Source organism: Macaca mulatta, chromosome 11 (genome assembly GCF_049350105.2).
Source record: "Macaca mulatta isolate MMU2019108-1 chromosome 11, T2T-MMU8v2.0, whole genome shotgun sequence".
NCBI classification, from domain to species: domain Eukaryota; kingdom Metazoa; phylum Chordata; class Mammalia; order Primates; family Cercopithecidae; genus Macaca; species Macaca mulatta.
Window position 1 is genome coordinate 12,208,610 of NC_133416.1, and position 14,900 is coordinate 12,223,509.

Here is a 14,900-nt window from a genome sequence, read left to right on the forward strand (position 1 = left end):
TACAAAGGACATGATTCCTTTTTTTTTTTTTTTCATGGCTATGTAGTGTTCCATGTTGCATATGTACCACATTTTTTTAATACAATCCACCACTGATGGGCACCTAGGTTGATTCCATGTCCTTGCAATGGTGACTAGCACAGCAATGAAAATATGAGTACATGTGCCTTTTTGATGTAATAATCTGTATTCCTTTGGATATATACTTTAATGGAATTTCTGCATTGAATGGTAGCTCTGTTTTAAGTTCTTTGAGAAATCTTCAAACTGCTTTCCACAGCGGCTGAACTAAGCTACATTCCCACCAGCAGAGTTTACGTGTTCCCTTTTCTCCACAGCCTCACCAGCATCTGTTGTTTTTTGACTTTTTAGTAATACCCATTCTGACTCATGTGAGATGGTATGTCATTGTGGTTTTGATTTGTATTTCTCTGATGATTGGTGATGATGAGCATTTTTTCATATTTTTGGCCACTTGTATGTCTTCTTTGGAGAAGTCTCTGATCATATCTTTTGCCCACTTTTTAATGGGGTCATTTATGCTTTGCTTAGAGATTTAAGTTCCGTGTAGATTTTAGATATTAGACCCTTCTCAGATGCATAGTTTGTGAATATTTTGTCCCACTCTGTATGTTTTCTGTTTAGTCTATTTATCACTTCTTTTGCTGTACCAAAGTTCTTTAGTTTAATTAGGTTCCACTTGACAATTTTTGTTTTTGTTGCAACCACTTTAGGGGAGTTAGCCATAAATCCTTTGCCAAGATGCTGAGTATTTTCTAGATTTTCTTCTAGGATATAGTTTGAAGACTTATATTTAAATCTTTAATCCATCTTAAATTAATTTTTCCATATGGTGAAAGGTAAGAGTCAAGTTTCATTCTTCTGTGTATGCCCAGCCAACAATCTTAGCACGATTTATTGAATAGGGAGTCCTCTCCCCATCGCTTGTTTTTGTCAGCCTTGGTGAAGTTCAGTTTGTTGTAGATATGTAGCTTTATTTCTGAGTTTTCTTTTCTGTTCCATTTGTCTATGGGTCTGTTTTCGTACCAGTATCATGCTGTTTTGGTTACTGTAGTCTTACAATATAATTTGAAGTCAGGTGGGGTTATGCCTCTTCCTATGTTCTTTTTACTTAGAATTGTTTTGGCTATTGAGACTCTTCTTTGTTTCCATATGAATTTTATAATAGTTTTTTCTAATTCTGTGAAGAATAACGTTGATAGTTTGATAGGAATAGCATTGAATCTGTAAATTGCTTTGGCCAGTATGACCATCTAAATGATATTGATTCTTTCACTTCATGAGCATGATGTTTTTCCATTTATTTGCATCATCTCTGATTTCTTTCAGTGGTGTATTGTAGATTTTCTTGTAAAAATCTTTCACATCCTTGTTTGGCTGTATTCCCTAGTATTTTATTCTCTTTGTGGCTATTGTAAATAGGGTTGTGTTCTTGATTTGACTCAGCCTGGGCATTATTGGTGAAGAGAAATGCTACTGATTTTTCCTGTTGCTTTGTGTCCTAAAACTTACTTAAAATTGTTAATCAGTTCCACTATCCATTTGGTGGAGTTTTTCTTCTTTGTGACGTGCTTTTTTTCATTTTTATTTTTATTTTAAGTTCCAGGGTACATGTACAGGATGTGCAGGTTTGTTACATAGGTAAATGTGTGCCATGGTGGTTTGCTGTACCTATCAACCCATCACCTAGGTATTAAGCCCAGCATGCATTAGCTACTTTTCCTAATGCTCTACCTCCCCCACCCCACTTCCCAACAGGCCACAGTGTGTGTTGTTCCACTCCCTGTGTCCATATGTTCTCATTGTTCTTTTCCCACTTTTAAGTGAGAACATGTGGCATTTGGTATTCTGTTTTTGCATTCATTTGCCGCGGATAATGTCTTCCAGCTCCATCCATGGCCCTGCAAATGACATAAACTCATTCATTTTTATGGCTGCATAGTATTCCACAGTGTATATGTACCACATGTTCTTTATCCAGTCTATCTCTGATGGGCATTTGGGTTGATTCCATGTCTTTACTATTGTAAATAGTGCTGCAATGAACATACACATGCATGTATCTTTGTAACAGAATGATTTCTATTCCTTTGGGTATATATCCAGCAATGTGATTGCTGGGTCAAATGGTATTTCTGGTTCTAGTTCTTTGAGGAATTGCCACACCATCTTCCACAATGGTTGAACTAATTTACACTCCCACCAACAGTGTAAAAGCATTTTTATTTTTCCACAGGCTTGCCAGAATCTGTTGTTTCTTGACTTTCTAATAATTGCATTCTGACTGGCATAAGATGGTATCACACTGTGGTTTTGATTTGCATTTCTCTAACGATCCGTGATGTTGAGCTTGTTTTGAAATATTTGTTGGCTGCATGAATGTCTTCTTTTGAGAAATGTCTGTTCATGTCCTTTGCCCATGGGGTTTAATGCAGCCATGTGTTTTTTTCTTGTAAATTTGTTTAAGTCCCTTGTATATTCTAGATATGAGGCCTTTGTCAGATGGATAGATTGCAAAAATTTTCTCCCACTGTGTAGGTTGCCTGTTCACTCTGAAGATAGTTTCTTTTGCTGTGCAAAAGCTCTTTAGTTTAATTAGATCCCATTTGTCAACTTTTATTTTGTTGCAATTGCTTTAGGCAAGTTTGTCATGAAATCTTTGCCCATGCCTATGTTCCTGAATGGTATTGCTTAGAATTTCTTCTAGGGTTTTTATAGTTTTGGGCTTTACATTTAAGTCTTTAATCCATCTTGAGTTAATTTTTGTGTAAGCTATAAGGAAGGGGTCTAGTTTCAATTTTCTGCTTATGGCTAGCCAGTTCTCCCAGCAGCACCTATTAAATAGGAAATCCTTTCCCCATTGATTAGTTTGTCAGGATTGTTGAAGATCAGATAGTTGTAGATGTGTGGTGTTATTTCTGAGGTCTCTATTCTTTTCCATTGGTCTATATATCTGTTTTTGTAACAGTACCATGGTGTTTTGCTTGCTGTAGCCTTGTAGTATACTTTGAAGTGAGGTAGCATGATGCCTCCAGCTTTGTTCTTTTTGCTTAGGATTGTCTTGGCAATGTGGGTTCTTTCTTTGGTTCCATGATAACTTTAAAGTAATTTTGTCCAATTCTGTGAATAATGAGAATAGCATTGAATCTATAAATTACTTTGGGCAGTATGGCCATTTTCACAATATTTATTCTTTTCATCCATGAGCATGGAATGATTTTTCATTTGTTTGTGTCCTCTCTGATTCCCTTGAGAAGTGGTTTGTAGTTCTCCTTGAAGAGGTCCCTCACTTCCCTTGTTAGCTGTACTCCTAGGTAGCTTATACTTATTGTAACAACTGTGAATGGGAGTTCACTCATGATTTGGCTCTCTGCTTGCCCGTTGTTGGTGTATAGAAATGCTTGTGATTTTAGCATTCCTATACACCAATAACAGACAAACAGAGAGCCAAATCATGAGTGAACTCCCAATCACAATTGCTTCAAAGAGAACAAAATACCCAAGAATACAACTTACAAGAAATGTGACAGACCTCTTCAAGGAGAACTACAAACCACTGCTCAGCAAAATAAAAGAGAACACAAACAAATAGAAGAACATTCCATGCTCATGGATAGGAAGAATCAATATGAAAATCGCCACACTGCCCAAGGTAACTTACAGATTCAATGCCATCCCCATCAAACTACCAATGACTTTCTTCACAGAATTGGAAAAAACTACTTTAAAATTCTTATGGAACCAAAAAAAGAGAGCCCACATTGCCAAGACGATCCTAAGCAAAAAGAACAAAGCTGGAGGCATCACGCTACCTGACTTCAAATTATACTACAAGGCTACAGTAACCAAAACAGCATGATACTGGTACCAACACAGAGATATAGACCAATGGAAAAGAATAGAGACCTCAGAAATAACACTACCCATCTACAACTACCTGATCTTTGACAAACCTGACAAAAACAAGAAATGGGGAAAGGATTCCCTATTTAATAAATGGTACTGGGAAAACTGACTAGTCATATGTAGAAAGCTGAAACTGGATCCCTTCCTTACACCTTATACAAAAATTAATTCAAGATGTATTAAAAACCTAAATGTTAGACCTAAAACCATAAAAGCCCTAGAAGAAAACCTAGGCAATACCATTCAGGACATAGGTATGGGCAAACACTTCATGACTAAAACACAAAAAGCAATGGCAACAAAAGCCAAAACTGACAAATGGGATCTAATTAAACTAAAGAGCTTCTGCACAGCACAAGAAACTACCATCAGAGTGAATAGGCAACCTACAGAATGGGAGAATATGTTTGCAATCTACCCATCTGACAAAGGGCTAATATGCAGAATATACAAAGAACTCAAACAAATTTACAAGAAAAAAACAAACAACCCCATCAAAAAGTGGGCAAAGGATATGAACAGGCACTTCTCAAAATAAGACATTTATGCATCCAACAGGCACATGAAAAAATGCTCATCATCATTAGTCATCAGAGAAATGCAAATAAAAACCACAATGAGATACCATCTCACACCAGTTAGAATGGAAATTATTAAAAAGTCAGGAAGCAACAGATACTGGAAAGGATATGGAGAAATAGGAATGCTTTTACACTGATGGTGGGAATGTAAACTAGTTCAACCATTGTGGAAGACAGTGTGGTGATTCCTCAAGGATCTAGAACTAGAAATACCATTGAACCAGCCATCCTATTACTGGGTATATACCCAAAGGATTATAAATCATGTTACCATAAAGACACACACACATGTATGTTTATTGCAGCACTATTCACAATAGCAAAAACTTGGAACCAACCTGAATGTCCATCAATCATAGACTGGATTAAGAAAATGTGGCACCTATACACCATGGAATACTACGCAACCATAAAAAAGGATGAGTTCATGTCCTTTGCAGGGACATGGATGCAGCTGGAAACCATCCTTCTGAGCAAACTATCACAAGGACAGAAATCCAAACATTGCATGTTCTCACTCATAGGTGGGAACTGAACAATGAGAACACTTGGACACAGGGTGGGGAAATCACACCCTGGGGCCTGTTGTGGGGTGGGGGGCAGGGGAAGGCGTAGCATTATGAGAAATATCTAATGTAAATGACGAGTAAATGGGTGCAGCAAACCAACATGGCACATGTGTACCTATGTAACAAACCTGCACGTTGTGCACATGTACCCTAGAACATAAAGTATGATTTAGAAAAAAAAGAAATGCTTGTGATTTTGGCACATTGATTTTGGATCCTGAGACTATGCTGAAGTTACTTATCAGCTTAAGAAGCTTTTGGACTGAGACAATGGGGTTTTCTGAATATGGGATCATGTCACCTGCAAACAAAGGCAGTTTGACTTCCTCTCTTCCTATTTGAATACTCTTTATTTCTTTATTTTGCCTGATTGTCCTGGCCAGAACTTTCAATATATGTTGAACAGGAATGGTGAGAATGGACATCCTTGTCTTGTGCCAGTTTTCAAGGGGGAGGCTTCCAGCTTTTGCTCATTCTGTAGGATATTGGTTGTGGGTTTGTCAGAAATAACTCTTATAAGTTTGAGGTATGCTCCTTCAATACCTAGTTTACTGAGAGTTTTTAACGTGAAGGAATGTTGAAATTTATAGACGGCCGTTTCTGCATATATCAAGACAATCATATGTTTTTTGTCTTTAGATCTGTTGATGTGATGAATTATGTTTATTGATTTGTGTATGTTGAACCAACCTTGCATCCTGGGAATGAAGCCAATTTGATCGTGGTGGATAAACTTTTTGACGTGCTGGTGGATTCAGTTTGCCAGTATTTTATTGAGAATTTTTGCATCAATGTTCATCAGGGATATTGCCCTGAAGTTTTCTTTTTCTGTTGTATCTCTGCCAGGCTTTGGTATCAGGATGATGCTGGCCTCATAGAATGAGTTAGGTAGGAGTCCCTCCTTTTCAATTGGAATAGTTTCAGAAGAAATGGTACCAACTCCTGTTTATACCTCTGGTAGAATTCAGCTGTAAATCCATCTGGTCCTGGGCTTTTTTTGGTTTGTAGGCTATGTATTACTGCTCAATTTCAGAGCTTGTTATTGGTCCATTCAGGGATTCAACTTCTTCCTGGTTCAGTCTTGGGAGGGTGTATGTATCCAAGAATTTATCCATTTCTTGTAGATTTTCTAGTTTATTTGCATAGAGGTGTTTATAATATTCTCTGATGGTTGTTTGTATTTCTTTGGTTTCAGTGGTGACATCCCCTTTATTATTTTTATTGTGTCTATTTGATTCTTCTCTCTTACCTTCTTTATTAGTCTAGCTAGCAGTCTATTTTATTAATTTTTTCAAAAAAAAAAAAAAAACCTCCTGGATTCCTTGATTTTTTGAACAGTTTTTTGTGTCTCTATCTGCTTCGGTTCCACTCTAATCTTGGTTATTTCTTGTCTTCAAGCTTTGAGGTTTGTTTGCTCTTGGTTTTATAGTTCTTTTAGTTGTGATGTTAGAGTGTCAATTTTAGATCTTTCTATCTTTTTGATGTGGGCATTTAGTGCTACGAATTTCCCTCTGAATACTGCTTTAGCTGCATCGCAGATCCTGGTAGGTTGTCTCTTTGTTCTCATTGGTTTCAAAGAACTTTTTGATTTCCATCTTAACGTCATTATTTACCCAAGAGTCATTCAGGAGCAGGTTGCTCAATTTCCATGTAGTTGTGTGGTTTTGAGTGAGTTTCTTAATCTTTAGTTCTAATTTGATTGTGCTGTGGTCTGAGAGACTGTCACTATTTCAGTTCTTTTGCATTTGCTGAGGAGTAATTTACTTCCAATTATGTGATCAATTTTACAGTAAGTGCCATGTGGCGCTGAGAATAATTTATATTCTATTGTTTTGGGATGGAGAGTCCTGTAGATATCTATCAGTTCCTCTTGATCCAGAACTGAGTTCAGATCCTGAATACCTTTGTTAATTTTCTGCCTTGTTGATCTAATATTGACAGTGGGGTGTTAAAGTCTCCCACTATTATTGTGTGGGAGTCTAAGTCTCTTTGTAGGTCTCTAAGAACTTGTTTTATGAATCTGGATGCTCTATATTGGGTGCATATATGTTTGGGATAGTTAGCTCTTCTTGTTGAATTGACCCCTTTACTATTATGTAATGCCCTTCTTTGTCTCTTTTGATCTTTGTTGGTTTGAAGTCTGTTTTGTCAGAAACTAGGATTACAACCCCTGTTTTTTTCCGTTTCCCATTTGCTTGGTAAATTTTTCTCCATTCTTTTATTTTGAGTCTATACGTGTCTTTGCATGTTAGATGGGTCTCTTGAATACAGCACACCAACGGAATACAGCACAGAATAGCTTACCATTCTGTGTCTTTTGATTGGGTCATTTAGCCCATTTACATTTAAAGTTAATACTGTTATGTGTGAATTTCATCCTGTCATCATGATGTTAGCTGGTTATTTTGCAGACTTGTTTATGTAGTTGCCTCATAGTGTCATTGGTCTGTGTACTTCAGTGTGTTTTTGTAGTGGCTGGTAATGCTTTTTCCTTTCCATGTTTAGTGCTTCCTTCAGGATCTCTCACAAGGCAGGCCTGGTGGTGATGAATTTCCTCAGCATTTGCTTGTCTGAAAAGGATTTTATTTTTCCTTCGTTTATAAAGTTTGGTATTGCTGAATATGAAATTCTCAGTTGGAAATTCTTCTCTTTAATAATGCTGAATATTGGCCCCCAATCTCTCCTGGCTTCTAGGATTTCTACTGAGAGGTCTGCTGTTAGTCTGATGGGCTTCCCGTTATAGGTGACTTGGCCTTTCTCTCTGGCTACCCTTAACATATTTTCCTTCATTTCTATGTTGGAGAATCTGATGATTATGTGTCTTTGGGTTGATCTTCTTGTGGAGTATCTTACTGGGGTTCTCTGTATTTCCTGAATTTGCATGTTGGCCTGTCTTGTTAGGTAGAGGAAGTTCTCCTGGATGATATCCTGAAGTGTGTTTTCCAACTTGGTTTTATTCTCCCTGTGTCTTTCAGGTATCCCTATCAGTTGTAGGTTCAGTCTTTTAACTCGATCCCATAGTTGTCAGAGGTTTTGTTTGTTTCTTCTCACTTTTTACTCTAATCTTATCTGCCTGCCTTATTTCCACAGGATCATCTTCAAGCTCTGATATACTTCCATCAACTTGGTCTATACAGCTATTGATACTTGTGTTTGCATTGTGAAATTCTCATGTTGTGTTTTTCAGCTCCATTGAGTCATTTGTGTTCCTCTCTAAACTGGTTACTTTGGTTAACAGCTCATGTAATTTTTTATCATTATTAGCTTCTTTGCAATGAATTAGAACATACCCCTTTAGCTCAGTCAAGCTCATTATTACCCATCTTCTGAAGCCCACTTCAGTCAATTCATTCATCCTAGCCCTCAGCTCAGTTCTGTGCCCTTGCTGGAGACATGTTGCGATCATTTAGGCACTCTGATCTCTTGAGTTTTCAGTGTTTTTGCGTTGATTCTTTCTCATTTTCCTGGGTTTATCTACCTTTGATCTTTGAGGCTGCTGACCTTTGGATGGGGGTTTTGTGGGGTCTTTTTTGTTAATGTTGTTGTTGTTGCCTTCTGTTTGTTTTTCTTTTAGCAGTCATGCCCCTGTTTCCTAGGGCTGCTACAATTTGCTGGGGGTCCACTCCAGACCCTATTCATCTGTTTCCCTCCCACCCCTGGAGATGTCACGAGTGGAGGCTGCAGAATAGCAAAGATGGCAGTCTGCTCCTTCCTCTGAGAGCTCTGTCCCAGAGGGGCACTGACCCGATGCCAGCCAGAATGCTCCTATATGAGGTGTCTGGAGACATGATTTCATTTATCTGGCCGTGTAGTACCCCATGGTGTATATGGACCACATTTTTAAAAATCTAGTCCACGGATGATGGGCATCTAGGTTGATTCCATGTTTATGCTATTGTAAATAAGGCTGCAATGAGCATATGAGTGCATGTGACTTTATGATAGAATGATTTGTTTTCTCTTGGGTATATACTCAGTAATGGGCTTACTGAGTTAAATAGTAGTTTTAAGCTCTTTGAGAAATCTACAAACTGCTTTCCACAGAGGCCACGCTATTTACATTTTCACCAGTAGAATGTTTCCTTTTCTCCACAGCCTCATCAACGTCAGTTATTTTTTTGTCTTTTTAGTAACAACCATTCTGATTGGCATGAGATGGTATCTCACTGTGGTTTTGATTTGCATTTCTCTAATGATTAGTGATGATGTGCATTTTTTCATATATTTTTTGGCCACACGCATATCTTCTTTTCAGAAGTGTCTGTTCATGTTCTTTGCCCATTTTAGTAGGATTGTTTTTTGCTTGTTGAATTGTGTAAGTTCCTTATAGATTATGCATATTAGACCTTTGTAAGATGCATATTTGGCAAATGTTTTCTCCCATTCTGTAGGCTGTCTGCTTAGTCTTTTCTCTGGGGTTAGTTACTACAGAATTATTGTGTTTCTTTAGTGGTATCATGTTTTCTTGCTTTTTCATGTTTCTTGTGTCCCTGCTTTGACGTCTCTTTTTCTGGTGGATCATTCACCACCTCTGAATATTACAGAGTGGCTTTAATAGGAAAGGCTTTCATTTGCAGATGGGTCTTAGTGTACCCATTGGGAAGGGTGTGGTGACTCTACTTCCCAATAGATGCAGCGGCATAGCCTCTGTGCAGCTTCTTTGGCTGCAGTCAACATCAATGATGACTATGCGTGCCTCAGCCAAAATACCAATTCCCCAAGAGGCAATATATTGCTTCAATACTGGCCCAGGGGTCATGGCTGCTCTGGGTGGCCAGGGCACTAATTCCCTAGGAGACAGAGTGCTGTTTCAGAACAGACTCAGGAGAATGATTCCTCTGGGCAGCCAAGATACCACTTCCCCAGGAGACACGCTCTCATGTCAGCTCAGGCACAGGTTGTTGCAAGTGCTTTCGGTGGCCAACACACTATTTCCCTGGGAGGTAGTATGCTGCTTCAGCTCATGCCCCTAGGAGCAGGGCACAGCAGCAACTGGGAGGGGTAGATAATGCAGCTCTGCCACAGGTTAGTCCCACAGTTTAGGGCATAGCAGTAACTCAGCTCAGGGATAGTATTCCACCAAACAGGGGTGGTTCAATGGCAACAAAGTCTCAGAGACAGAAGTGTGCCATAGCCTCTTACATGTAGAGCAGGACACCCTCCAGCAGTGGTTCCAAGTCCAAGATGCTGCAGTACAGCAGCCCCATCAGCCAGGATGAATGGGGCACAGTGTCAACTCCTTTGGGAGGAGCACAGTCATGTGAACTCCAAGAAGCTCCCTCAGGTGGGCTTTGCACCTGTGACAACTGCAGGAGTTTCCAGTGGTGAGGACTATAGGTGTCCAATGTGGTGATAGAGGCTGCTGAGGGCCTCTTGCTTACCTTTTCGCTGCAGTAAGAAATCCTTCCTGGTTCTGACCTGATCATAACTAGGGGATGAGGTGGCAGAGCCAAGGTGTTTCCTTCCATTCTCTGAGACCATCCTGGGTTTCTGTGCTCTACAGGGTTTCTGCTTCTCCTTTGCTGTACTCTGGTGCCCTCTTTTAGCTATTCTATCAAGATGTAGTTTTTTAGTCAGGCTTTTTTCCTTGTGTGCAGATGAGCACTAAAGGCTTCTAGTGTAGGTTAGCTTGCCAATATTACTCCAGTATGAACATTTTAACATTAATTATTTCAACACATAAACATAGGATATCTTTTCATTGCTTTGTGTCTTAAATTTCCTTCATCAGTGTTTTATAATTTTCAGTGTACTGATTTTTCACCTCTTTGGTTAAATTTATTCCTAAGTAGTTTATTCTTTTTGACAGTTTTAGAAATTTTTAAAATAATTATTATTTTAAATAATTATGTAATAATGTTATTTCTTAATAATTAAAAATAGTTAACTACTTTAAGTGATTATTTAGTAATAATTTTAAAAATAAACTCCCAGGTATACAGTCAACTAATATTTGACAGGGGTGCCAAGATGAAAACAAAATAAGAAAGGACAGTTTCCTCAGTAAATGGTGTTGGAAAAACTGGATATCCACATGTAAAAGAATGAAATTGAAACCTTATCTTCCACCACTCATGAAAATTAATTTAAAATGTATCAAAGACTTAAATGTAAGGCCTAAAACCATAAAATTCATAGAAAGAAAAATAGGAAAAAAGCCACTTGCCATTTTTCTGGAGAATTATTTTTTTAATAGATATAAGAAGAAAAGCTCCTGTGAACATGGCACTGAGAGTGGCGTGGAGTTTGCAGGCAGTGGTATGTAGCCTGCATGCACCCTCAGCACCTGCTGGGCCTTGCCTGCAGAGGCTCTGGTGGCTGAGGGTGGGTGACTTCTAGACATGTTCTGCTCTCACTGCATAAATTCACAGAGAAACATGAATGCATAATAACAGAAAATGGTATTGTAACAGTGCGAATCAGCAATTTGCACAGAGATCTTTGGGAGCTGTTGTTTACTGTAGTCGGCCTGAAGTTGGGACAAAATTGAACAAACAAGATGAGTTTGGTGCTTTGGAAAGTATGAAAGCTACTAATGAACTCTTTTCTCCTTTATCAGAATCCCTTGAAGAAAATCCAGAGTTGTCAACAAATCTATTGGGGGAACCAGCTCCTAGTATTTCAATGTAGGTTCTTTTCTATTTTCCCTAAGTGTTGGCTGGTCTAAGAAATAAAGAGAAAGAGTACAAAGAGAGAAATTTTACAGCTGGGCCTCCAGGGGTAACATCACATATTGGTAGGACCGTGACGACCCCAGGTCGCAAAACCAGCAAGTTTTTATTAGGGATTTTAAAAGGGGTGGGGGTATATGTGCAGGGAGTAGGTCACAGAGATCACATGCTTCAAAGGGCAATAAAGATCACAAGGCAAGGGCAAAATCAGAATTACTGCTGGGGGTCTATGCCCTGCTGTGCTGATGAGGGTCTATGTCCCACTGTGCACATATTGTCTGGATAAACATCTTAACAGGAAACAGCATTAGAGAGCAGAGAACCAGTCTGACTAGAATTTACCAGGCTGGAATTTCCCAATCCTAGTAAGCCTGAGGGTACTGCAGGAGACCAGGGCTTATTTCAGTCCTTATCTCAAGTGCATAAGACAGACATTCCCAGAGTGGCTGTTTATAGACCTCCCCCAAGGAATGCATTCCTTCCCCAGGGTATTAATTCTTAATATTCCTTGCTGGGAAAAGAATTCAGCGATATCTCTCCTACTCACACATCTGTTTATAGGCTCCCTGCAAGAAGAAAAATATGGCTCTATTGTGCCTGACCCTGCAGGGAGTCAGACCTTATGGTTATGTTCCCTTGTTCCCTGAAAATCGCTGTTATTCTGTTCTTTTTCAAGGTACACTGATTTCATATTGTTCAAACACACGTTTTACAATCAATTTGTACAATAGTGGTCCTGAGGTGATGTACATTCTCAGCTTACAAAGATAACGTGATTAAGAGATTAAAGTAAAGACAGACATAAAAAATTATAAAAGTATTAGTTTTGGGAACTGATAAATGTCCATGAAATCTTCACAATTTATGTTCAGAGATTGCAGTAAAGGCAGGCATAAGAAATTATAAAAGTATTAATTCTGGAAACTGATAAATGTCCATGAAATCTTCATAGTTTATGTTCTTCTGCCTCAGTTCCAGCCGGTCCCTCCGTTCAGGGTCCCTGACTTCCCGCAACACAAATCTTGTTATGAAGATGATTGGATGATCACAATGACACTCGGTAACCCTTCAGAACTAGATGAACTACAGCTCATGCTTGTAATCCCAGCACTTTGGGAGGCCAAGGCAGGCAGATCACCTGAGGGCAGGAGTTTGAGACCAGCCTGGCCAATATGCTGAAACCCTATCTCTACTACAAATACAAAAATTAGCCAGGTATGGTGGCACATGCCTGTAATCCCAGCTACTCAGGAGTCTGAGGCAGGAGAATCACTTGAAACCAGCAGGCAGAGGTTGCAGTGAGCTGAGATCATGCCACTGCACTCCTGCCTGGGCGACAGAGCAAGACTCCATCTCAAAAAACAACAAACAAACAAAAAAAATTTCTAATGATTGTGGATAAATACAATATGCTTCTTTTTCACAATACCCTATGATTTTTAGACTAGGCTCTAATATTCAGAATTCATGAAATTATGGCAAAACCTAGTTATTAATATTATGTAATTCAAGGATACCATTGTTGTCTTAAACCTAATATAATACTGTAGCTTGTTTATATCAATATCTGGATGTGGGTCAAAATACTAAATCATCTTTCCATTGGAAGTAATTGGGAGTAGAGAACTTTTTGTCAGTGGATGTACAGTGTCAGATGAAGAACAACACTATCTTAATTGTTCAAGATAGTACATTTCCTGTTGCTATTTTTATACAGTGAAGCAACAGCTTTGCAGCAAAATAAGAAATAAAATATTCAATTTCATTTTAAAAAAGAAAACCAGGAAACAAAAGCAGAAACACACAAATAGGATTGCATCAAAATAAAAAGCTTCTGCACAGCAGTGGAAACAATCAAAAAATGGAAGAGCAGTCTACAGAATGGAAGAAAATATTTGCAAACTATATATCTATGAGGGGTTAATATTCAAAATCTGTAAGACAGGGGTGTCCAATCTTTTAGCTTCTCTGGGCCACATTGGAAGAAGAATTGTCTTGGGCCACACATAAAGTACACTAACATTAACAACAGCTAATGAGCTAAAAAATCTCATAATGTTTTAAGAAAGTTTACGAATTTGTGTTGGACTGCATTCAAAGCCATCCTGGGCCACCTGTGGTCTGCAGGCTACAGGTTGGACAAGCTTGATGTAAGAAATTTGTACAACTCAACAGCAATAAAAAAAAAAAACAAATAATTCGATTTACAAATGGTCAAAGAACCTGAATAGACATTTTTCCAAGGAAAACATACAAATGGCCAACAGATACATGAAAATGTGTTCAACATGACTAATCATTAGGGAAATTCAAATCAAAACTGCAATGAGATACTACCCACACACCTGTTAGAATAGCTATTATTAAAAAAGACAAAAGCTAACAAGTATTGGTAAGGATGTAGATAAAAGGGAACCTTTGTGCTCTGTTGGTGGGGATATAAATTAGTGCAGCTATTATGGAAAACAGTATGGAGGTTCCTCAAAAGACTAAAAATAAAACTATCTGGCAGGGCGTGGTGGCTCACACCTGTAATCCCAGCACTTTGGGAGGCAGAGGCAGGTGGATCACAAGGTCAAGAGATCGAGACCATCCTGGCCAACATGCCAAAACCCCATCTCTACTAAAAATAGAAAAATTAGCTGGGCATGGTGGCATGCACCTGTAGTTCCAGCTACTTGAGAGGTTGAGGCAGGAGAATTGCTTGAACCTGGGAGGCAGAGGTTGCAGTGAGCTGAGATCACGCCATTGCACTCCAGCCTGCTGACAGAATGAGACTCCATCTCTAAATAAATTAATTAATTAACAAATAAATAAAAATAAAACTATCATATGATCCAGCAATCCTACTTCTGGGTATATACCAAAAGAAAATGAAATCACTATCTAGAACAGATATCTGCACTTCCATACTTATTGGACCATTATTCACAATAGTGAAAACATGGAAACAAGTATTGGCCAATAGACGAAAGATAAAGAAAATGTACTATGTATATACAATGGAGTATTATTCAGCCATAACAAAATGAAATCCTGTCATTTGCACAACATGGATGAATCCGGAGGGCATTATACTAAGTGAAATATAATAAGTCCTATAGAGAATTACAAGTACTGTACAATTCTACTTATATGTAGAACCTTAAAAA